This window comes from Peromyscus leucopus, chromosome 4, assembly GCF_004664715.2.
Source record: "Peromyscus leucopus breed LL Stock chromosome 4, UCI_PerLeu_2.1, whole genome shotgun sequence".
In the NCBI taxonomy this organism is placed as follows: Eukaryota; Metazoa; Chordata; class Mammalia; order Rodentia; family Cricetidae; genus Peromyscus; species Peromyscus leucopus.
In genome coordinates this window covers 606,798-631,982 of record NC_051066.1, presented here as the reverse complement: position 1 = coordinate 631,982, position 25,185 = coordinate 606,798, and the positions used below count along the sequence as shown (strand labels likewise).

Genomic DNA, 25,185 nt, shown 5'->3' with positions numbered 1-25,185 from the left:
AACCTAGAGAGGAGGCAAGGAAGAGGACAAAGAAAATCAAGGAGACAAGACCCAAGGTCAGCAGCCACCGACGCTGACACCCAGAGAACCCTAAACCACAAGATGGCAGAGACAAAAGCAGCCAATCCACCAGCTGAGAATTCATCCGCTCCGAGGACTGAGCAGGGCGGGGCTGAGTAAATGCCTGCTTACCATCTCTACCATCATCCGGCAATAAGAAATGAACAGAGATTGGAGCCAAAGACCTTAAGTACTTGCTTTTTGTCCGTTGACCAGATACACTAGAACCATCTGCATTATCTATGAAGCATGGAGTTTTTATTATTTTTACCTAAAGATGTCTCTTTTTGGTAATAACAACTGTGGTTTTTTGTTTTTGGGGAAAAAAAAGGTCTGGTTTTTCTCAAAACACCTTTAATGGTTTTTAAATTATTTCATATCTGGTCAAGTTGAGAATTTTAAGAACTTCATTTTTAATTTGTAATGAAAGTTTACAACTTGATTTAAAAAAAAATCAACAAACTGCAGCACCTGTTAATAAAGGTCCTAAATTAAAAAAAAATGTCATTGGCACAAGGTAGGAATTAATCTCCAGTGGCACAGACTTTCCCTCTTCAACACTGTAAAGGCTTTGGGAACAACAAGCAAGAATCTTTGCCAAATAAACATTTTAAATGCCAATTCCTTACAGGGCTAAAGAAGAAAACCATATCTTCCAATTTTTTCATACATGTTATCAAAATAACAGAACCTGAAAATGATGGTTCTAAATCAAAATGACTATGAACATTGCTAAATGTGAATTCTATTTTACAGTACAATACCTAGAATTAAATTAAATTTAAGACTATGTTAGAATCACTACTCGTTCTAAACTTATCCATTCCTGTTCCTCCAATCAGATGCTTCTGAAAACCTATAGTAAAGGAAAAAAGTGGATTCTGAGGTGAGACAGAGATCCTCTGTATAGATGCTCTATTGCTTGATGCTTCGATGCTTGGGAAAGTTACTAAATTGCTCAACATTTCAATTTTCCCCTATGATTGGGGACATCACCCCTTGTCTTTCCTGGTCCTTATGAGGCATAAAATGAATGGACTACCACCACCAGGGCAAGCTCAGTTTCTGGGAGATAATGCTGTTCATGAATAGTAATGGGACTGGAGAGATGGCTCAGCCATTAAAGGCTAGGCTCACAACCAAAAATGAATAGTAATGGGTGCTCAGTGGATATTGTTATGAATCAGCTTTAAAAGTATTATAAGGAATATGTCTATTGTATCTCTCCTCACCCAAAAAGGAAAATAAAGATGACACAGTAAAAATTTATTTCTATTTCTAGTTTGTCTGCATTTTAGCATTTATTTATATCAAACTGGATAAAATATGGTCAACATTGAAAGCTATCTTTAAGATGATATAGTTAGATAAAGAGATCGCAGTGATTAAGTAGGAATGACCTTTTTAAGTGATATATTAAATAATCTCTAAATCACTGCAAAGAAAAAAAAACATTTTAACATAGTTTGCATTTATGCAGTATAGCTTTAAAAGAAATGTAGCCACTCTGTAATCCTGAAGATTATGTATAAAAATAGAAACATGGGCCAGTTGTCAGATGCACACATTGTACACAGAGTGAAGCCTAGAATTTTGGCCAAGGACCACTGTAATTCTTGTGGGTATCTGCGCCTACTAGGATGGGAAACTCCAACCAACACAACTCTAGCAGCTACTCATTACTCCTTCTGTTCCCAAGACAAGATCTAACTTTGTAGTCCCAGGCTGGCCTCAAACTCACTGGTCTACCTTCCTCTGCCTCCCGAGTGCTGGAATTAAAAGTGTGTGCCATGACATCTGGCTATTGATTACTTTGTGAGCTCAGACAAGTTTGGATACTGAAATTTATGAAACTGCTTGTGAGACCTCCCTAAATTTACAACATGCTATTCCTAACTGGTATAAGATGGAAGGGCCACACAATATGGAATCTATGATCCGATGAAACTTTAGTTTTTTAAAACGTGTGTGTGTGTGTGTGTGTGTGTGTGTGTGTGTGTGTGTGTGTACACAAGTAAATGATCTCTTCTAAAGTCATTTAACTTGTCAGGTGCCACACACCTTAATTCTAGCATTTGAGAGGCAAAAAGCAGGTAGGTCTCTGTGATTTCAAGGCCAGCATGGTGTACAAATAAGTTCGAGGACAGCGAGGGCTACACAGTGAGACCTGGTAGCAAAAAACAGGAAGACATTTCAAAGTCTCTTATGCTGATTTGGATAAATGGGACCAGTAAGGAAGAGTCCTATTGAGAACAAAGCGTTAAGAGTATCTGTCTAAAACAACTGGTCCAGGAAATACAGTTTGTGTGCATGTAGGCCACAAATTCCTTCATTTAGATGAGTACCCACCAAACAATTTGCACCTTTAGTGCAACTGCTAAGGACACAGTGATAGCTAGTGAGATAAAGGTTAATACTGATAACCGAGGAAGGATCTAGCTTACTTCAATGTCTCTCAAAGTTAGCAGTTTCAAAGAAAAATAATTATATATGGTGTGTGAATAGGAAGTTGTTAAGTGATACAAAAGGGCTAAAAGTAATGTACAAGCCACTTTTAGTATCAATTTCTTTCTTATTTAGCCCTACCCAGAAATAGTGGCATTAATAGACAAAAAATGATACAATAGAGATGTAAAAGACAGCAGTTGCGGAGTTGTCTACTCTGCTAAGCCCTATGATCTAAGGCTTGGACATCTAGTAATACCACTTTGAGAACACTCCATCTTATATGAGATGCTTCTCCTGCAAAGACATTTACTCTTTCTTAAACCTCAGACCTTCTGTACACTATTGAGACAATCTACTGAATGAGGGTGAGGATTTAATCATTAATTTAATAAATACTTACAGAGCATACACAATCAATACTGGGGATTTAGTGTCAAGGAAGACCAACATGTCTCTGCTCTTTCAGACCTCCAAACAAATACTAAGCAAAATTCAGGTGGCGGCGGCAGCAACAGCGCACGACTTTAATCCCAGCACTTGGGAGGCAAAGGCAGGTGGATCTCTGTGAGTTTAAGGCCAGCCTAGTCTACTGACCAAGTTCCAGAACAGCCAAAGCCATTACACAGAGAAATTCTGTCTTGAACCTCACCCTACCCCACCCAAAAAAACTGAGCCAGTTTAAGAACTAATTACAAATTTCATACCTGAGGCAAGTCAGGAGGCATGAGTAATAATAAACAACCTGACATGGCAGGAGTGGAAACACTCAAGCAAAAGATGACCTACAAAGCCATACACACAAGAATAAAGCATACCGCTGGGCAGTGGTGGCGCACGCCTTTAATCCCAGCACTCGGGAGGCAGAGGTAGGTGGACCTCTGTGAGTTCGAGGCCAGCCTGGGCTACAGAGTGAGTTCCAGGAAAGGCGCAAAGCTACACAGAGAAACCCTGTCTCGAAAAACCAAAAAAAGAAAAAAGAATAAAGCATACCATTTCTTTCCTAAAATACAGTGTACCCTTTTCACTAGCTAAGTTTTAGATACATTTTTTCTTGATGCTAACAATAATCATTTCTCAGCTTCAGCAAGTTAAGTGCAGTGTTGCTACAAGTTTATAACTGTTTCCCTATTGCACTGCAAACTCTTCCAAAATAAGGACATTGCCTAACCTCAAGTACCTAGAATTGAACTAGTTTGTGAACAGACCTTAGAAAAAGGTGACTGTGATTATGATTACTGTTTTCTAGATCGATTTATTCGAAGTCTGTTCCTGTTGATTAAGTTCACCTGTGATCACCAACCAACCTGTGCCATAGTTCTCAATTCCTTTGCTGTGATTTTGCTTTTTACATGGCTGATACACAGCTGTCTTTTTTACAGCGCTGTGGTGACATCATAAAACTATAGGCCAACTTGCTCTGTAGACCAGGTTGGCCTCAAACTCACAAAGATCCGCCTGCCTGGTACCGCTTTTGGCTACAGTGAGGCCATACTAGTCCTCAATGACATTCAGTTCTAAGCCCCTGGATCATTCTAAAATGGGGAAGGAAGATCTCTGCTCCAGCAGGTCAAATTCTACAAAGCTCCAATTGCCCCAGACAGGGTGGGGGGAAAAAAGAGGCTGCCAACTGCTAAATCCACTTTGATTGCTGCAGGAAGATTAACAAAACTGTATACATGATGATGTTTAAGGCTAAGCAATGGGATTAACTCCCTGTGGATTGCCTACACTTCAGTGGATTTTGTTTGTTTTCCTATTAAGGGTCCCAGTATCTATTTTCATTATAGCCACATATTGAGAACATTTCTTTTAGAATGGATGGTTAAAGGAGCTGACACATTTGCAATCTTGGCACAGCTTTTTGATTTAGTATACCTACTCTGGGCTTAGGAATGAATTAAGATCACTATTCAGAAGATGGTAACCTGGATTATAGCTGTACAGTTAGAATGAGTCTTCTTTGTAACTAAAACACTTTTTTTTACTTAAAAAAATATATATATATACATGTATTTGGGGAAAATCTGTTCCACAGAAAATGCTGCAGCAGGCCGAATTTAACTCAATTTTCTTTCTTTCTTTCTGTTTTTTTCATGCCAACACTGCCCGGCCCAATTTTATTTCTTTAATGGAACGTGCATAGAAAAATGTTTAACACTTGTTTTCTCTAAGATTAAAAAGTATTTTCCATTAGATATTTATTTTTCTATACTCATCACATGGCTCTGAAATTTGAAAAGCCTGTGCTAAATTTTGGCCATTTATACACTATAGGTGTGTCATGGTACTTCACTGTTCTTTTAGTATGAATCTTCCTGTCAGCATCTTATCAAAAGCTTCCCTGCCACCTGGATTATCTTCCTTGGGTGTGTGTGTATTAAGGCCTTTGACCCACTTTTACAATCAGATTGTGTCTTTTTTAATTTATTTATTTATTATGTATATAGTGTTCTGTCTGCATGTATCCCTGCCCACCAGAAGTGGGCATCAGCTCTCATTATAGATGGTTGTGAGCCACCATGTAGTTGCTGGGAATTGAACTCAGGACCTCTGGAAGAACAGCCAGTGCTCTTAACCTCTGAGCCATCTCTCCAGGCCTTGCCCCCCCCCGCCCCCCCCCCCCCCCCCCCGCACGCCGATTGTGTCTTTATTGCTGTTTTTTAAGAGTTTGCTATTCTCTGCGGGTGGTGGTGGCACACAAATTTAATCCCAGCACTTGAGAGGCAGTGGCAGGTGGGTCTCTGCCAGTTTGAGGCCAGCCTGGTCTACAGAGTTCCAGGACAGGATCCAAAGCTACACAGAGAAACCCTGTCTCAAAAAAATAAAATAAATAAATGAATGAATGAATAAATAAGTAATTTCTCTATATCTGGCCTTTCTGAGTTTTTAAATATGTGCCACACATTTCAAATACACTGGTGTTCAGAGTAAAGTAAAAAAAAACTATTACAAATTGATATGCATCTAAACTCCATTAAAATGATGGAGAAGCCAGATATGTCCTTCCTCCTGCCCCATGTCACTCTTGAGACAGCTCTTAGAGCCTTTGTCTTGAAACTCAAGCAAACGAAATCTGTATCCCTGCCCTCTACACCTGCTGAACAATGTGAATTGTAGAGCCCTACAAGCAAGCACTAGCCAGTGTAGAAAAACACTGGAACTAACCTCAGGCACCCACATATAGTGACTATACTTTAATTTTCCTTTTTCTGTTTTTTTTTTTTTTTAAATTTTAGGTGTATGAGTGTTTTGCTTGCACTTTTATGTTTGTATTGCATGTGTGTTTGGTACCCAAGGATCAGAAAAGGGTGCTGGATTCCCCTGGAACTGGGGTTACTGACAATTACGAGCTGCCATGGGGGTGCTGGGAACTGGATTCAGGTCCTATAGAAGAGCAGTAAGTGCTCTTAAGACATTTCTCTCACTTCTTCAAATTTCTAACAATATTTTGATCCATAGTCTCCCTGAATCAATATTCTCCAAATTCTAATATTCAGGAATTAAAACTATATCTGCATTTAAAAGTTCATGTTGTGTCATTCAATATTTGCGAAAACATAGACTAGATGACACCAAGAATGAACCCTAATGTAAACTCTAACACTCTGTGTGTGTGTGAGAGAGAGAAAGAGAGAGAGAGACAGAGACAGAGAGACAGAGACAGATAGAGAGGGGGGAGGGAGAGACAGTAATGAGGCAGTGGATAAAAAAAATTAAGAATATTTGTATGAGCCGGGTGGGGGTGGTGGTGGTGGAGTACGCCTTTAATTCCAGCACTTAAGAGGCAGAGGCAGCCGGGTGGTGGTGGCACATGCCTTTAATCCCAGCACTTGGGAGGCAGAGGCAGGCGGATCTCTGTGAGTTCGAGGCCAGCCTGGACTACCAAGTGAGTTCCAGGAAAAGGCGCAAAGCTACACGGAGAAACCCTGTCTCGAAAAACAAAACAAAACAAAAAAAAGAGGCAGAGGCAGGCAGATCTCTGCATTGGAGGTCAGCTTGGTCTACAGAGCAAGTTCCAGGATAGCTAGGGCTACACAAAGAAACCCTGTCTCGCCTCTCCAACAAAAGAAATATATATATATATATATATATATATATATATATATATATATATATATATATATTTTTTTTTTTTTTTTTTTTTTTTTTTTTGGTTTTTGGTTTTTCGAGACAGGGTTTCTCTGTGTAGCTTTGCGCCTTTCTTGGAGCTCACCTGGTAGCCCAGGCTGGCCTCGAACTCACAGAGATCCGTCTGGCTCTGCCTCCCGAGTGCTGGGATTAAAGGCGTGCGCCACCAACGCCCGGCTAGGAAATATTTTTTATGATTATAATTTATATATACTACCTGGGAGTGGAATGTTATTTGAAGGCTGTCTTAGACTAGCTATAAATGTATACAAGTCTTGTTAGGGCAACCACTGAAAAAAGTTCTAAAAGTATAGTTGATAAAAGAAGAAATAAACAGAAACAAAATGCTCAAATTACAAAAGGCAGACAACATTTGGAAGAAAAACAAAGACAGCAATAAAACCATAGTAGATATTTAGTCCAAGTCTATAAAAAAATCACGTTGAATGTCAGTGTATTGCATTGTTGTAATTCAGACTCTTTCAAAGTGGCAAGAACTAAAACCCAACTCCATTTCATCTATAGTAAATTCACTTAGAAGTAAAGGATGAAGAAATTAAAGAAATACATACTGTGCTAACACCACTTAAAAGGATGCAGAAGAAGGCTATTCTTAATTTAAGACAAGGAAGACTCCAGAGCAATGAAAGCTAACAGGTAATATATAATGATAAAAGAGTAAGTTCTCCAAGAAGACATCAACCCTTAATGTGTATTCCTAACCAAGTGTCAAAATACATGAAACACCAACTATTTTTTTAAATGTATTCTTTGAGAAATTCAGACAGCCTATTTTTATCATATTCTTTTCTACCACTCCATTCAAGAAAACAGATTTTTCCCTCTCCCATCAGCTATTTGTGAAAACCTTTTTTTGGCAAGGGGTGGCATGTTATTGCTACTTTCCCACATCTGTGCTGGGATTTTGTCTAGCTTGAGCTTGTGCATGCTATAGCAGTCTCTATGAGTTCATATATGCAAAAGCCCTGTTGTATCTGGAAAATGCCATTTCCTTAAAATCGTTACTATGCCTGGCTCTTCGACTATTTCTGCCCCTCTTCCACATAGGTCCGAGCCACAGCATTCCACTATTCCACAACTAGAGAATTCAAATCTCTGTACAAAATGGATACACCGGCTGGCAGAAATTCAACAAGATCATACTATACTCAATAGCACTGTCAGCCATCTGGATATAATATGACACCCCACAACAATACATTACATAAGCTCACACGGGGCACTGTGAACCATAAAACTCATCCAATTAAATTTAAAATAATGTATCACAGAATATCTGCTCTGACCATAAGCTCTTCAGCATAAGATAACCTGAAAAAAAACCCAAATACTTAAACACTGAGACATTATAATCTAAACTATGGATCAAGGAAGCTGTCTCAATAGAAAGTTAAAAATAGTTGGAACTAGCCAAGCATAGTGTATTTTTGTAGTCCTAGCACCTCAAAAGCTGAGCCAGGAAGGTCATTTGAGACTTAAGAGCTTAAGACCAAATCAGGCAATAGGATGAGATCCTGTAAATAACAAACAAATGAAAAATAGCCTAAGTGAAAATGAAAACCACAACTGAGCAAAGTTTGTAGGGTGCAGTAAAAATGGTGCTTAGACAGCACTGAACGTATTAAAACAAATAAACAAAAAAAAAAATAAGCTTCCACTTAAGAAAGTGAGAAAAAGGACTAGAGAAATACCTCAGTCAATAAATAAAGTGCTTGCTGGGAATGGTCGGGACACACACTTGCAATCCTACCTGGGGATGCAGAAACAAGCAGACCCCTGGGGCTCAGCCTAGCCTAATTTGCAGTAAGGAACCCTACCTCAAAAAAACCCAAAGTGAACAGCTCATGAAAAATATTGGAGGTTGCATTCTGGCCTCTACATGTACACCTTCACGCACGCACGCACGCACGCACGCACGCACCTACATAAGGGAGGGGAGGGAGGAAGAAAAAATAATACAGTAGAAGGGTAGAAAAAAATAATATGGGGGGCTCAGTGGGTTAAGACTGGCGACTCTTGCAGAGGACCCAGGTTCAATTCTTAGCACCCACATGGTGGCTCACAATCTGAAACTCTAGTTCCAGGGGACAGGACACTTTCTTTTGGCCTCCACAGGCACTGCACACACATGTGGTATACAGATTTACAGGCAGGTAAAACTCCAATACAAATAAAATATTTTTTCAAAAAACAAAAACCCGTAAAAATTAGAGCAAAAAATGAAATTAAAAACAGATTTTAAAAAAAATCAACAAAGTGGGGAGGTGGAGGCACACGCCTTTAAGCCCAGCAGAGGCAGGAGAATCTCTGAATTTGAGGCCAGTCTGGTCTACAGAGTGAGGTCCAAGACAGCCCTGTCTAAAAACAAAACAAAAAACCAAAAGCTGATTCTTTGAGAAGTTCAATAAAATCAGTAAACATTTAACAAGGAAAACCAAGCCCTCCTTCTTCAAATATCAAGAAAGAAAAGGGGAATATTTCAGGAAATGACAAAATTTGGTTTTATATCAATTAAGCCTGAGAGATAAAAATCAAAGGAACTGTCACTATATTACCAATGGACATTAAAGTAAGGCAAGCAGTGGGGATGAGGGAAATCTATTATGTATGGAATGACAGGCTATACCAAATAATGTTTTTTCTAATTTTCATATTTATTTTTTGGCACAGGGGTTGGTAGTGGAAGGGGTAGTGTACCATGGCCTGAGTGTACAGTTCAGAGGATAACATGCTAGAGCTGGTTCTCTCTCTACTATGTTGGTCCTGGGGGTTGAACACAACATCATCAGGCTTGGCAGCAAGTGTCCTTAACCACTGAGCCATCTAGTCAGCCTCAACTAAAAATTATTTAAAAGAAAACGATCTATGCTTATAAATTTATTGATCTAGTGATAACTGGTTCATTTCAAATGTCCTTAAGAGACACAATCTGCAAAAATTCACAAAACAATGCCAATTTGATTACATCTGTACCTATTAAAGACTTGAGTCAATATATAATAACTAAAATGGAAAGTACCAACTCCAACGGGGCTCACAGGTAAATTCTACCTAAATACAAAAGAAATTATACCAATTCTCTGCTATCCTTTTTCAAACTTGAAATTCTCAGGAATAATTTATGAACTGAGAAAAAGTCCTGGGCTGGGGAGAGACCATGGTGGATAAAGTGCTTGCGGCACAAGCCTGAAGACCAGAGTTCAATTCCCAGAACCCAGGGCTCAGCCTGTCTAGCCTACTCGATGAGCTCCATGCCAGCAAGAGACCAAAAAGTGAATAATACTTGAGGAACGAATGAGTGAAACTGGAGACAGACCTTTGTCTATATGCATAGAGCCACCTACACGAACACTTAAAATACATATGTACATGTGTACACACGTGTACACACACACACACACACACACACACACACACACACAGAGAGAAACGGAAGCTACAAAAGTGTCTATCCTAAGGTCTAGAATTACTATCACCATCCCTAAGAAGTACTAAGGTCTAGAATTACTATCATTAAAAAGTACTAAGGTCTAGAATTACTATCACCATCCCTAAGAAGTACTTACAGGTATTTACTGAACATACTCTGGTGGTTTGAAGAAGAATGGTGCCCACAGGCTCACATACTTGAATACTTAGTCACCAGGGAAGGAAACTGTTTTGAGAAGAATCAGATGTAGCCTTGTGGAGGAGCTGTGTCACTGGGAGTGGGCTTTGAAGTTTCAAAAGCCCTACCAGGCCCAGTGTCTCTTTGCTCTCAGATTCTGTTCCAGCACCATGCCTGCCCGCAGGCCACAATGCTCTCTGCCATGATGATAATGGATAAAACCCTCTGAAACTTTTAACAAGCCCCTAATTAATGCTTGTTTTTCTAAGAGTTGCTGTGGTCACAGTCTCTTTACAGAAATGTAGCAGTAACGAAGGTACATATCTAAGTGAAGTTAATGGCTCTATCTAATAAATCTTGAAGAGATTTTCTTCATACCTCAGATATATGTATAAAGGAGAACACAGTGATGTTGATATAAGACAACATTGTAGAATTCAGATTTGCAATTTTGCAACTCTAGGGATTAGTCCTTGCTGATTTCTTTTTATATTACTGCCCAATCTACTTTGTCATCTTTACCCTTTATATTATCCATATGATTATATTATATTAACTAGAAATTAAGGGGAAGAGCAAAAATAAGTTTAAAAAATACCATGTGTCTATACTAAAACAGGCCTTACCTTCTATCTTAAGAAATTATTTGGAGCCGGAGAAATGATTCAGTGGTTAAAAGTTTGTACTGCTCTTGCAATTTGGTTCCCAAGTACCCATTTGAGCACCTCCCAACTGCCTGTAAACCTGTTGTAGGGGGATCTGATGTCTCTGGCATCTGCAGATACCTACACTCACATGTACATGTAATTCAGGTGATCTGATGTCCTTTTCTAAACGCCTCTGGCACCAGGTACATATGGGGTGAATACATGCAGGCAAACTTTCATACACATAAAACAAAAGTAAATCATTTTAAAAGTAAATTACCCACAAATCCTTATAGCTTTAGTTAGGCAATCAAATGATTAACTAGGGCTAATTTCTTCTTCTAAGAATATCATTTTCCTGGTAGAATGTAAGAGCTCATGGTCCAGCCCTCCAACCCAATTCTTTCCACATGATTTGATCCTTCTCTAACAGACACTGGAACCTAAATATATCTACCTCCCTCAAAAACAAAGCTGTCCAGAAGCTTTCAACAGTCATTTTGGTTGAAGAGCGACTTTCACAAAGGAGAAAGCCATGTCCAAGTAATAGAAAAAAGGAAAAAAAAAATGTGCTGATTAACAAATCTGGCCTTAAACTGGCTACAGAGATTGAAGATGGCTGAACTTCTGATCCTCCTGCCTCCATCTCAAGTGCTAGTTTTCAGGCATGTGACACTGCACAATTTACCCAAGGCTTCATGCATGCTAGGCAGGCATTCTACCAACTGAATTACATCTCCGGCCCTAAATCCTCATTTTTTTATTCAAAAGCTAATTCATGAAGAGAAAAATCCAGCCCCAAATACCTGAATCTAGACAGGTTAAGAAGTAGTCCACTAGCTGGGCGGTGGCGGCAAATGCCTTTAATCCTAGCACTCGAGAGGCAGAGCCAAGCGGATCTCTGAGTTCGAGGCCAGCCTGGGCTACAGAGTGAGTTCCAGGAAAAGGCACAGAGCTACACAGAGAAACCCTGTCTGGAAAAAAACAAAAAACAAACAAACAAACAAACAAACAAACAAAAAAAAGGTAGTCCACTAAAACAGAAAAGCAGCTCCATTTTCTTCAACAGTACTGTGTTTTTAGATTTCTCATATAACATATCATCTTGTTCCCAGGGCCTAGGAATGAACACTCACACACTGTCTCAGCACTTTAGACTCCAATTATAAGGAGAAGGTATACAGTTTCTGTCCCAACCTCAGAACTACCTGGCTATGTGACTGCTCATGACTCATTCTCACTAAGTTCTAAAATTTTTTCTCTACAAAATGAGAATAGCCTTTCTTTTACAAAATAGCTACGAAAATTACAGTTTAAATATGCCCAGCAAGTGAGGGATACGTCAACATTTGTCTAATATGTTTAAGACCCTGGGTTCAATCCCTAGCACTGTTAAAAAGATCAGGGAAAGGGTAAATCCCGAAGTACATGACTCACAATCAACAATCATAGGCAATTCCCTTTCCTTTCACTTGATATAGCTTTATGCTCCAATTCTCAATATTAGCCAGGTATAGTGACACATACCTTTGATCCCAGCACTGAGAGGCAAAGGCAGACAGATCTCTGTGAGTTCTAGGCCAGCCAGAGCTACATAGTAACGCCCTGTCTGGAACAAACAAATCAGTAACAGGAAGTTTGGAAATGCCAAAACTGAATCTATGTTCTAGAAATATCCTTCTAAGCCAGGTGGTGGTGACGCACACCTTTAATTCCAGCACTCAGGAGGCAGAGGCAGGTGGATCTCTGTGAGTTTGAGGTCAGCCTCGTCTACAGAGTGAGTTCTAGGACAGCCAGGGCTGACACACAGAGAAACCTTGTCTCAAAAAAACAAAAAGAACAAATGAAATATTTTTTGAGCACCAACTCAAAGACATGTTTCAAAAGTTCCCAAAAGAGAAGTCTTAAGACAAGTCTTATAGCTATTATTTTTAAGAAGGCAAGACTAGCTCAGGGCAAGGCTGAGTAATGAGACATAACCAGTAAGTACTGCCAATTGTATTCTACCCAAGATTACCAACAATTCCAAGTGGCAAAGAGTTCTCTGAAAAGTACTGACACAACAAATCTGAAAAGGAGACTCTATTCTCCTTCTAGTACACTTTGTAATTATTAAAATTCACCTGAGGTTTCTCACCTCAGTGTTGTGATAGGTCAATGTCTCTAAAGAAGTTGTTTAATGTGGTAGAGCAAATAAAAGCTTCAGAACTCATTCCTGCCCCAAGTTCCACTGTCACTTACTTGACATGACACTGAACAACACACTGATGCTCTCAAAGCTTCATTTTTCTAAACTATATTGTTTTTCAAAGTGGACTGTGAAATCAATTTAGTGGTCTGCAATGAACATTTTTCAATTTTAAGCAAAAGAAAGAAACATGTTGGGTGGTATTACATTATATTTCATTTACATTTTAAAAAAAGTAGATGGCTGGGGTTTGAAAGACGGCTCAGTGGGGCCTGAGTTTGATTCCTAGCACCCATATTAAGAGGTTCAAAATCAACTATAATTCATTTGGCCTCTGTTGGCACCTGTAATGATGTGTACACATGCAAACATGCACACAAACCCAAATGTATACATAGTTTTGAAGTAATTAAAAATTCTTTTAGGCTGGGTGGTGATGGCACACACTTTTTTTTGGTTTTTCGAGACAGGGTTTCTCTGTGTAGCTTTGCGTCTTTCCTGGAACTTACTTGGTAACCCAGGCTGGCCTCGAACTCACAGAGATCCGCCTGGCTCTGCCTCTCCAGTGCTGGGATTAAAGGCGTGCACCACCATCACTGGCTGACGGCACACACTTTTAATCCCAGCAGTCAGGAGGCTGATAGGCAGATCTGTGAGGACAGCCTGGTCTACAGAGCCAATTCCAGGACAGCCAGGGCTGTCCTGTCTCAGAAAAACCCTCTCAAAAACACAAAACAAACAAAAAGTGGGGAAATTCTTCATAAATCAATTTTAACTTCCCTCAAAGTAGTTTGTATTTAACCACATTATATACATGGATGTTATTTGTCACAGGCATGTTCTTCTTATTGACATATAATGATTGGGTCTAATTAAAATCTAAAGTGTATTATAAACTAACAGATAACCAGTCTGCCAAACTCCTCAGACAATAGTGATATGTAGAAATGGCAGAAGCTGATTTGGACAAGTCCTCTCTTATGTGGAAAGAGTTATGAAGATACTATGCCTAACCTCAGCACTGTTTCGAAAGATACTCATGAGCTGGCTCCTAGAGTGAAAGCTCAGGCAAGAAGGTTCAGAGCTTAGAAAGGACCTAGGTAAAGGGGGTGTTAAAATATCTAATAAAATAGACTTCAAACTAAAATCAATCAAGAGACCAGGATGGACATTACATATTCATCACGGGAAAAATCCACCAAGATGAAGTCTCGATTCTAAACATTTATGCTCCAAATACAAAAGCACCCACATTCATAAAAGAAACACTACTAAAGTTTAAAACGCACATCAAACCCCACACATTAGTAGTGGGAGATTTTAACACACCACTCTCACCAAAAGATAGATCTACCAGACTGAAACTTAACAAAGAAATAAGGGACCTAACAGATGTTATGACTCAAATGGACCTAATAGATATCTACAGAACATTCCATCCTAACACAAAAGAATATACCTTCTTCTCAGCACCCCATGGAACCTTCTCAAAAATTGACCACATGCTTGGACACAAAACAAATCTCAACAGATACAAAAAAATTGGAATAACCTCCTGTATCTTATCAGACCACCATGCCTTAAAGTTAGAACTCAATAACAACAAAAATTATAGAAAACCCACAAACTCATGGAAATTGAATAATGCCCACCTGAAACATCAATGGGTCAAGGAAGAAATAAAAACAGAAATTAAAGAGTTCCTAGAATTCAATGAAAATGAAAGTACAACATACCCAAACTTATGGGACACTATGAAAGCAGTGCTAAGAGGAAAATTCATAGCTCTAAATGCACACATAAAGAAGATGGAGCAATCCCATACCAATGAATTAACAGCACAACTGAAAGCTCTAGAACAAAAAGAAACAAACTCACCCAGGAGAAATAGACGCCAGGAAATAATCAAATTGAGGGCTGAAATCAACGAAATAGAAAACAAGAGAACAATACAAAAAATCAATGAAACAAAGAGTTGGTTCTTTGAAAAAATCAACAAGATAGACAAACCACTAGCCAAATTAACCAAAAGGCAAAGAGAGAGCACCCAAATTCACAAAATCAGAAATGAAAAGGGAGACATAACAACAGACAATGAGGAAATCCAGAGAATCATCAGATCATACTTCAAAAACCTGTACTCCACAAAAATGGAAAACCAGGAAGAAATGGACAATTTTCTGGATAAATACCAAATACCAAAATTAAATCAAGACCAGATAAACCATTTAAATAGACCAATAACCCCTAAAGAAATAGAAACAGTCATCAAAAGTCTCCCAACTAAAAAAAGCCCAGGACCAGATGGTTTCAGTGCAGAATTCTACCAGACTTTCAAAGTAGAACTAATACCAATCCTCTTCAAAGTGTTCCACACAATAGAAACAGAAGGAACACTACCAAACTCTTTTTATGAGGCTACAATTACCCTGATACCCAAACCACACAAAGATGCAACAAAGAAAGAGAACTACAGACCAATCTCCCTCATGAACATTGATGCAAAAATACTCAACAAAATATTGGCAAACCGAATCCAAGAATACATCAAAACAATCATCCATCACGACCAAGTAGGATTCATCCCAGGGATGCAAGGATGGTTCAACATACGGAAATCAGTCAATGTAATACACCATATAAACAAACTGAAAGAAAAAAACCACATGATCATCTCCCTAGATGCTGAAAAAGCCTTTGACAAAATCCAACACCCCTTCATGATAAAGGTCTTAGAAAGAATAGGAATACAAGGAACATTTCTAAACATAATAAAAGCAATTTATAGCAAGCCAACAGCAAACATCAAATTAAATGGAGAGAAACTCAAAGCGATACCACTAAATTCAGGAACAAGACAAGGCTGTCCACTCTCCCCATATTTATTCAATATAGTACTAGAAGTTCTAGCTAGAGCAATAAGACAAGAAAAGGAGATCAAAGGGATACAAATTGGCAAGGAAGAAGTCAAACTTTCACTATTTGCAGATGATATGATAGTATACATAAGTGACCCCAAAAACTCTACCAGGGAACTTCTACAGCTGATAAACTCCTTCAGTAAAGTGGCAGGATACAAGATCAACTCAAAAAAATCAGTAGCCCTCCTATACACAAATGATAAAAGGGCTGAGAAAGAAGTCAGAGAAACATCACCCTTTACAATAGCCACAAATAATATAAAATACCTAGGGATAACACTAACTAAACAAGTGAAAGACCTTTTTGATAAGAACTTTAAATCTCTAAAGAAAGAAATTGAAGAAGATATCAGAAAATGGAAGGATCTCCCATGCTCATGGGTAGGTAGGATTAACATAGTAAAAATGGCAATCTTACCAAAAGCAATCTACAGATTCAATGCAATCCCCATCAAAATCCCAACACAATTCTTCACAGACTTGGAAAGAAAAATACTCAACTTTATATGGAAAAACAAAAGACCCAGGATAGCTAAAAGAATCCTATATGATAAAGCAACCCTTGGAGGCATCACCATCCCGGACCTCAAACTCTACTATAGAGCTATAGTAATAAAAACAGCTTGGTACTGGTATAAAAACAGACATACGGACCAATGGAATCGAATTGAAAACCCTGACATTAATCCATGCACATATGAACACCTGGTTTTTGACAAAGGAGCCAAAACTATACAATGGAACAAAGAAAGTATCTTCAACAAATGGTGCTGGCATAACTGGATGTCAATATGTAAAAGATTACAAATAGATCCGTATCTGTCACCATGCACAAAACTCAAGTCCAAGTGGATCAAAGACCTAAACATAAATCCAGTTACACTAAACTTAATAGAAAAGAAAATAGGAAGCACTCTTGAACGCATTGGCACTGGAGACCATTTCCTAAATAAAACGCCGACAGCACAGACCCTGAGCACAACCATTAATAAATGGGACCTCTCAAAACTGAGAAGCTTTTGCAGGGCAAAAGACACAGTCAATAAGACAAAAAGACAGCCAACAGATTGGGAAAAGATCTTCACCAATCCCACATCTGACAGAGGATTGATCTCCACAATATATAAAGAACTCAAGAAACTAGACATCAAAGCACTGAACAGTCCAATTAAAAAATGGGCTAAAGAGCTAAACAGAGAATTCACAAAACAAGAACTACAAATGGCTGAAAGACATTTAAAGAAATGCTCAACATCCTTAATCATCAGAGAAATGCAAATCAAAACGACTCTGAGATACCACCTTACACCTGTTAGAATGGCTAAGATCAAAAACACCAATGACAACCAATGTTGGAGAGGATGTGGAGCAAAGGGAACACTCCTCCACTGTTGGTGGGAATGTAAACTTGTACAACCACTGTGGAAATCAGTATGGCGGTTTCTCAGAAAATTAGGAATCGAACTACCTCAAGACCCAGCCATACCACTCTTGGGCATATACCCAAAGAATGCTGATACATACCATAAAGATACATGCTCATCTATGTTCATAGCAGCACCATTTGTAATAGCCAGAACCTGGAAACAGCCTAGATGCCCATCAACGGAAGAATGGATGAAAAAAATGTGGTACATATACACAATGGAGTACTACTCAGCAGAGAAAAACAATGAAAGCATGAAATTTGCAGGTAAATGGATGGAACTAGAAAAAATCATCCTGAGTGAGGTAACCCAAACCCAGAAAGACAGTTATGGTATGTACTCACTCATTGGTGGATTCTAGATATAAAATGAACAATCAGACCACAACCCATAGAACCATAAAGGCTATATATATATATATAGCATGGAGGTCCCTAGGACGACTGTGGCATATAATAAATTTCAGTTTTACTCAATTATTGAAAAAAAATAGCCAAATGAATAGAAATACATGAACTATGAACCAAATGCTGAGGGGCTCCCAGCTGGACCAGACCCTCTGAATAGGTGAGACAGTTGATTGGCTTGATCAGTTTGGGAGGCATCTAGGCAGTGGGACCAAGTCCTGTGCTCAGTGCATGAATTGGCTGTTTGAAACCAGGAACTTATGCAGGGACACTTGGCTTAGTCTGGGAGGAAGGGACTGGACCTCCCTGGACTGAGTCTACCAAGTTGATCACAGTCCTCGGGGGAGGACTTGTCCTGGAGGAGGTGGGAATGGAGGGTGGGCTGGGGGTAAGGGGAGGGCGTGGGAGGGGGGAGAATAGGGGAACCCATGGCTGATATGTAGAACTGAATGGTATTGTAAAATAAAAAATATATATCACAAAAAAAAAAAAAAAAAAAATAAAAGCAATTTATAGCAAGCCAACAGCAAACATCAAATTAAATGGAGAGAAACTCAAAGCGATACCACTAAATTCAGGAACAAGACAAGGCTGTCCACTCTCCCCATATTTATTCAATATAGTACTAGAAGTTCTAGCTAGAGCAATAAGACAACAAAAGGAGATCAAAGGGATACAAATTGGCAAGGAAGAAGTCAAACTTTCACTATTTGCAGATGATATGATAGTATACATAAGTGACCCCAAAAACTCTACCAGGGAACTCCTACAGCTGATAAACTCCTTCAGTAAAGTGGCAGGATACAAGATCAACTCAAAAAAATCAGTAGCCCTCCTATACACAAATGATAAAAGGGCTGAGAAAGAAGTCAGAGAAACATCACCCTTTACAATAGCCACAAATAATATAAAATACCTTGGGATAACACTAACTAAACAAGTGAAAGACCTTTTTGATAAGAACTTTAAATCTCTAAAGAAAGAAATTGAAGAAGATATCAGAAAATGGAAGGATCTCCCATGCTCATGGATAGGTAGGATTAACATAGTAAAAATGGCAATCTTACCAAAAGCAATCTACAGATTCAATGCAATCCCCATCAAAATCCCAACACAATTCTTCACAGACTTGGAAAGAAAAATACTCAACTTTATATGGAAAAACAAAAGACCCAGGATAGCTAAAAGAATCCTATATGATAAAGCAACCCTTGGAGGCATCACCATCCCGGACCTCAAACTCTACTATAAAGCTATAGTAATAAAAACAGCTTGGTACTGGTATAAAAACCGACATACGGACCAATGGAATCGAATTGAAGACCCTGACATTAATCCATGCACATATGAACACCTGGTTTTTGACAAAGGAGCCAAAACTATACAATGGAACAAAGAAAGTATCTTCAACAAATGGTGCTGGCATAACTGGATGTCAATATGTAAAAGATTACAAATAGATCCATATCTGTCACCATGCACAAAACTCAAGTCCAAGTGGATCAAAGACCTAAACATAAATCCAGTTACACTAAACTTAATAGAAAAGAAAATAGGAAGCACTCTTGAACGCATTGGCATCGGAGACCATTTCCTAAATAAAACACTGACAGCACAGACCCTGAGCACAACCATTAATAAATGGGACCTCTCAAAACTGAGAAGCTTTTGCAGGGCAAAAGACACAGTCAATAAGACAAAAAGACAGCCAACAGATTGGGAAAAGATCTTCACCAACCCCACATCTGACAGAGGATTGATCTCCACAATATATAAAGAACTCAAGAAACTAGACTTCAAAGCACTGAACAGTCCAATTAAAAAATGGGCTAAAGAGCTAAACAGAGAATTCACAAAACAAGAACTACAAATGGCTGAAAGACATTTAAAGAAATGCTCAACATCCTTAATCATCAGAGAAATGCAAATCAAAACGACTCTGAGATACCACCTTACACCTGTTAGAATGGCTAAGATCAAAAACACCAATGACAACCAATGTTGGAGAGGATGTGGAGCAAAGGGAACACTCCTCCACTGTTGGTGGGAATGTAAACTTGTACAACCACTGTGGAAATCAGTATGGCGGTTTCTCAGAAAATTAGGAATCGAACTACCTCAAGACCCAGCCATCCCACTCTTGGGCATCTACCCAAGGAATGCTGATTTATACCATAAAGATACATGCTCAGCTATGTTCATAGCAGCACTATTTGTAATAGCCAGAACCTGGAAACAACCTAGATGCCCATCAACAGAAGAATGGATGAAAAAAATGTGGTTCATATACACAATGGAGTACTACTCAGCAGAGAAAAACAATGAAAGCATGAAATTTGCAGGCAAATGGATGGAACTAGAAAAAATCATCCTGAGTGAGGTAACCCAAACCCAGAAAGACAGTTATGGTATGTACTCACTCACTGGTGGATTCTAGATATAAAATAAAGAACAATCAGACCACAACCCATAGAACCATAGAGGCTATATATATAGCATGGAGGTCCCTAGGACGACTGTGGCATATAATAAATTTCAGTTTTACTCAATTATTAAAAAAAAAAATAGCCAAATGAATGGAAACACATGAACTATGAACCAAAGGCTGAGGGGCTCCCAGCTGGATCAGGCCCTCTGAATAGGTGAGACAGTTGATTGGCTTGATCAGTTTGGGAGGCACCTAGGCAGTGGGACCAAGTCCTGTGCTCATTGCATGAGTTGGCTGTCTGAAACCTGGAACTTATGCAGGGACACTTGGCTTAGTCTGGGAGGAAGGGACTGGACCTCCCTGGACTGAGTCTACCAAGTTGATCACAGTCCTCGGGGGAGGACTTGTCCTGGAGGAGGTGGGAATAGAGGGTGGGCTGGGGGTAAGGGGAGGGCGTGGGAGGGGGGAGAATAGGGGAACCCATGGCTGATATGTAGAACTGAATGATATTGTAAAATAAAATATATATATAAAAAAAAAACTAAAAAAAAAAAAAAAAGGGTCTAAAATTAGTACCAAACAATACAAGAACTGCACAAAGGGTTTTTCACAACTTGAACAACTTATCCTTCCTTTTAAACACTTCAATGTGCTATTTGGGGGAAAATAATTTACTTATTATTGCTGACAAAATCCTATATTGTCCCACCTTGTCCCACCTCTCCAATATTACCTTCTCCATGCTCATTTACCCTGCCCGGCTTGCTCCTTAGACATAACATGTATCTCTTGTTCCCCTTGCCCAGATCATGCTTATACCAGCTCTGCATATGCTATGGTCCATTCATCATTTTGCTAATCATTTGCATATTTCATTTCCTTTAAGAAGCATTCCCCAGTATTTCCAAATTAAAAGATCAACTCAGTCATACATTCCATTCTCAGTCATCATTACATTGTTCTATTTTACTTCCTTACCGCAGGATTCCTTGTTTTATTTCATAGTACTTTGGTCACTTATATTTCTGTCTTTCTAGTTAAATATCAGCCCTCCAAGGGCCTTTACTGTTTTGTTTTTAACAACCAGAACACTGCCAGTTGATTATACAAACATACTTTTACACACACACACACACACACACACACACACACACACGCACACGCACACGCACACGCACTAAATGGACATAATAGAAAAAGTATTTATATAGGTAATACTGATTTATTACCTAATACTGATTAGACTGTATTCAATTCTTGGAAATATAAGTCCCGTAGGAAAATGACAGGATCATGTAGAGTACATTTCTCATCTCAGAACTAAGGTCTTACCATGTAATTTTAAAAAAATGTGTATAGGTGTTTTGTCTGCAACTATGTACGTGGACCACTGTGTGTCTAGTGCCTGAGGAGGCCAGAAGAGGACATTAGATCTCCTGGAGTTACAGATGGTTATAAACTACCATGTGGGTGCTGGGAATTGAACCTAGGTCCTTTGAAAGAGTAACCAGTACTCTTAACCTCTGAGCCACCTATCTCTCAGCCCCTCATATAATGCAATTTTATTGCTTCATTTTTAAAAAACAAAAGTCAATTTCATTAACAAAGCAACTGCCTTTTACTAAACAACAATATTCCAACTGACAGTCCTTTATGACAACCTGGTTTCCCAATGGCTCAGAAAGACAAGTGATAAACACCAAGGACTGTATAGTTCAGACAGCCTAAAGAGAGCAGCCTAGAGTTGTATTGCATGACTAAAGGCTATGCCACAGCTCCATGAAGTCTACACTTTCATACCACCAATCTCTAAAATCCCCTACATGACTAAAGAGTGACAGCCCCCAAAAGGAACAGTAAGAGATAAAGCTTCTCGCTGGTGTGCTCACTCTAAAATCTAAAAATTCACTTCTCTGCTGTTCATCCAATTTTCATTAAGTACAATTTACATCTACAAAGCATTCCTCCCTCCATCCCTCCCTCTCTCCCTGGATAGGATGTTACTATGTAGCTGAATTTGGCATGGAACTCACAATCCTTCCTACCTCTACCTTCCAAAGCTAAACTTAATACAGGCACACACACCACACCACTCTCAGGCTTCAAACAACACTTTTATAATTACCTTATCAAAATTTAAAATCAGGATCATGGAGTGGTCTGGATAATCAGCTGATTAGAATCACAATAAATTCTCATATCAAATAATTAGTTTAGTTACAGCACAATTCATCAACAACAGGATGGCCCAGGACTCTGGCAGTCATCTGTATTATTGTATTTTAGAAAGTATAGTTCCCCAAACACATGTATATAGATGTAAGCAACCACTGTGTGGGCCATGCCATCAAACAAAAGCAACACCTACAAAGTCTCTCTCAGTGACTAGAAGCAGCCAGACACTCAAACTGCCAGTACTGAATTATGGCCTCTGAATGGTGAGGGCTTCACATTTCACCGATCAGGGCACAGCCCAATCAGAAGGCAAACCCCTGCCCTGCCGGGGACCAGCAAATCCGCTTTCTTCCAGTGTGCACATGACTGAATGTGCTTCTGTCCATCATCTGGGTCATATATAGTTCAATGCAAGCTTAGCAGACAGGGCTGCAAGGAAATCTGGCGCGGTTCAATACCTTGTCTAGCCTGGGCTCCAGTATCTTTTTTTTTTTTTTTTTTTTTTTTTTAAACTGACAAAATCATTTTTCTACCGGGACAGGATGCTGTGCTGGCTGAAGTTCCATTTCTACAGCAAGAATCCTATCTGGAAGCACAGAAGTTGTCCTCTAGCCACAGCAGCGACAACTTTTTTGATTGTTGTTGCTGCTTTCTCCCATCACTCCCATCCCCTTTTGACAAAGATCCAACTGTAAAAAGTCTTACGTAACAGTTCAGGACTACTTCGGTTCTTTTACCGGGTAAGCACTTTCAATTTTTTTTTCAGCTAAAAACAATTTTAAAATTGCATCTGTTGAGAGGCTTGACTAAAACCTTTTAAGTAATTTGTGTGGTGAAATACTGTCACTGGATTTTTTAGTCTCACTTCTGCACGTGCTCCTTTGTTCTCAGAACAGAAGCTTTTATACACTCCCCATAACGCAGCTGCAGAGTTATTAAGTCAGTTATTATAAGGAACACAAAGGTTGCTTTGCATTCTTTGCCTTTAGATAATTAATTTTGGATTTGTTTTTCTTAAAACAGTATTTAAATAAGGAAGAAATTAACAAAAGAATAAACTATTGGAGAATCTAGCAAAGTTTGAAGTTTTTACCACCTTTTCTATCTGTAGTTTTGTATGGCCAAACACTTGTGCCGCCTGGGGCGTTGGGGGTAGAGGCAGGCAAAGACAGAGAGGAACTAAGCCAGACATGGACAAAGGCATGAGCCAAAACCAGACAGCCCTGGCCGTTCGATAGGCCAGCAGTGGGTGAGACAGGTCAGCCAGCTGCAGAGGTGGGAGGGAGAAAGGGGGCATGGATGTGCGAGGTGCTCATGCGTGCGATCGTGACTAGATTTTGAAACTGCCAGCCATTTTCCAAGCTATGCTTTGTATAATCTAAAGGAATGTGTCTTCTCTAAGCAGTCTTTCCAGAGCCACCGAAAGAGAGGTATAAAAAAGACACCATTAGCACATAGATTTAGAAAATACTGGGAACTTGAGTGGGCAAGAGGGAATGCAGAGAGTGTGTGGAAATTTTTTAGTGATCTGGAATGTGTTGAGTGACAGGAAGTGCCCCAAGATCCCCCCCTCAAAAAAACCGAACTCTTCTCAGTCCCGCCTGCTTTTGTCTAACTCTGTAATCTACACGCTACTGCTTACAAAGCTGTCTGAGTTTGAGACAAAAAGAACATAAAAAGCTCTCCGTTTCAAAGCACCTTTAATATAGGAGAAATGTAAAAGTATGGTCCTTCAATCCTATCAAGATTTTTTTTTCAAGTATACAGAAGATATTTAAAAAAACTGTTCATAGATAAATGAGAGTCATGAATTATAGTACCATTTTAAACCTATAACAACAACAACAAAAAAAAAAACAATTCTCGTATGGTTCCTAATTTGAAGGCCACTTGTTTTCTTTGGTTTGTATATTACATGTGAAGTTAGATTCTCTTTGTATAGATGTGGGCTGTGGGGCAAAAAAAATCAAAGCTTATAAAGGAGTGTACTTAAAAAAAGGAGGTGGGTATGATTTCCCAGCAAGGGTTGGGTAAGCACATTAAAGGACTAGTTTCTTGGGAAAGCAGCTATCTCTCATGTTTGTTTGTGTGCAATCGAGTAACTTTATACTATGATAAATGTGAAGTAGGAAACTTTTCAAAGAAAAAGAACATTATTCTAAGTGAAAAAACCAACTTGGCATTTCTCCCAAACTTCAGAAACACTGAAAAACAGCCAAATAATTAAACACTTAACCCTACTTATGAAATGGAAAATTAAGCATGCGTAAGATGATTATTTCTAATGTTTCTTTCTAGCTCCTACCACAAAGGATGTTAGTGGTCAGTCTAGGAGTTAATCTTTTCTAGCATGGCTCAGAGCCTTCATGTCGAGCAGACGTTATTCACATGACGATTCGAAAAGTCCATTCATATATCTCACTACCTGGATTTGAATAGAAACCAGACAGCAATTCTTTAGTTCCAGCCACATTTGCCCCACTGGACAATGGCGATTTGTTAACACAGAGTGCAGGCTGTGGGACACAAAGCTCAGAACTGCAGAAAGATGCAGGATTTAGAGAACAGGAAGTTACAGGCTCCATGCACTCCTAGCAGCCCTAAGATTAAAACAAAACAAAAACAAAAAAAAGACAGGAAAAAAAAAAGGGCAACACAGAGATGCCATGTTTAAGAGCTACTTCTAGCATTTTAACCACCTCCAATGTCATAAAAGCTGTATTGTTAA

General features: G+C 39.0%; 1 protein-coding gene and 1 long non-coding RNA gene across 3 annotated transcripts in view; one reads left to right on the top strand and one right to left on the bottom strand.

Moving 5' to 3' along the window:
- Nr6a1 (nuclear receptor subfamily 6 group A member 1) overlaps positions 1-25,185 on the bottom strand; it is a 213,160-nt gene that overhangs the window by 83,232 nt on the left and 104,743 nt on the right. The window lies entirely within an intron of this gene.
- Positions 22,781-25,185, top strand: part of LOC119087823 — a 35,726-nt gene continuing 33,321 nt past the window's right edge. The window contains exon 1 of the long non-coding RNA XR_005091288.1: positions 22,781-23,197. This is a non-coding gene — a long non-coding RNA (uncharacterized LOC119087823). The remainder of the gene's footprint in view (positions 23,198-25,185) is intronic.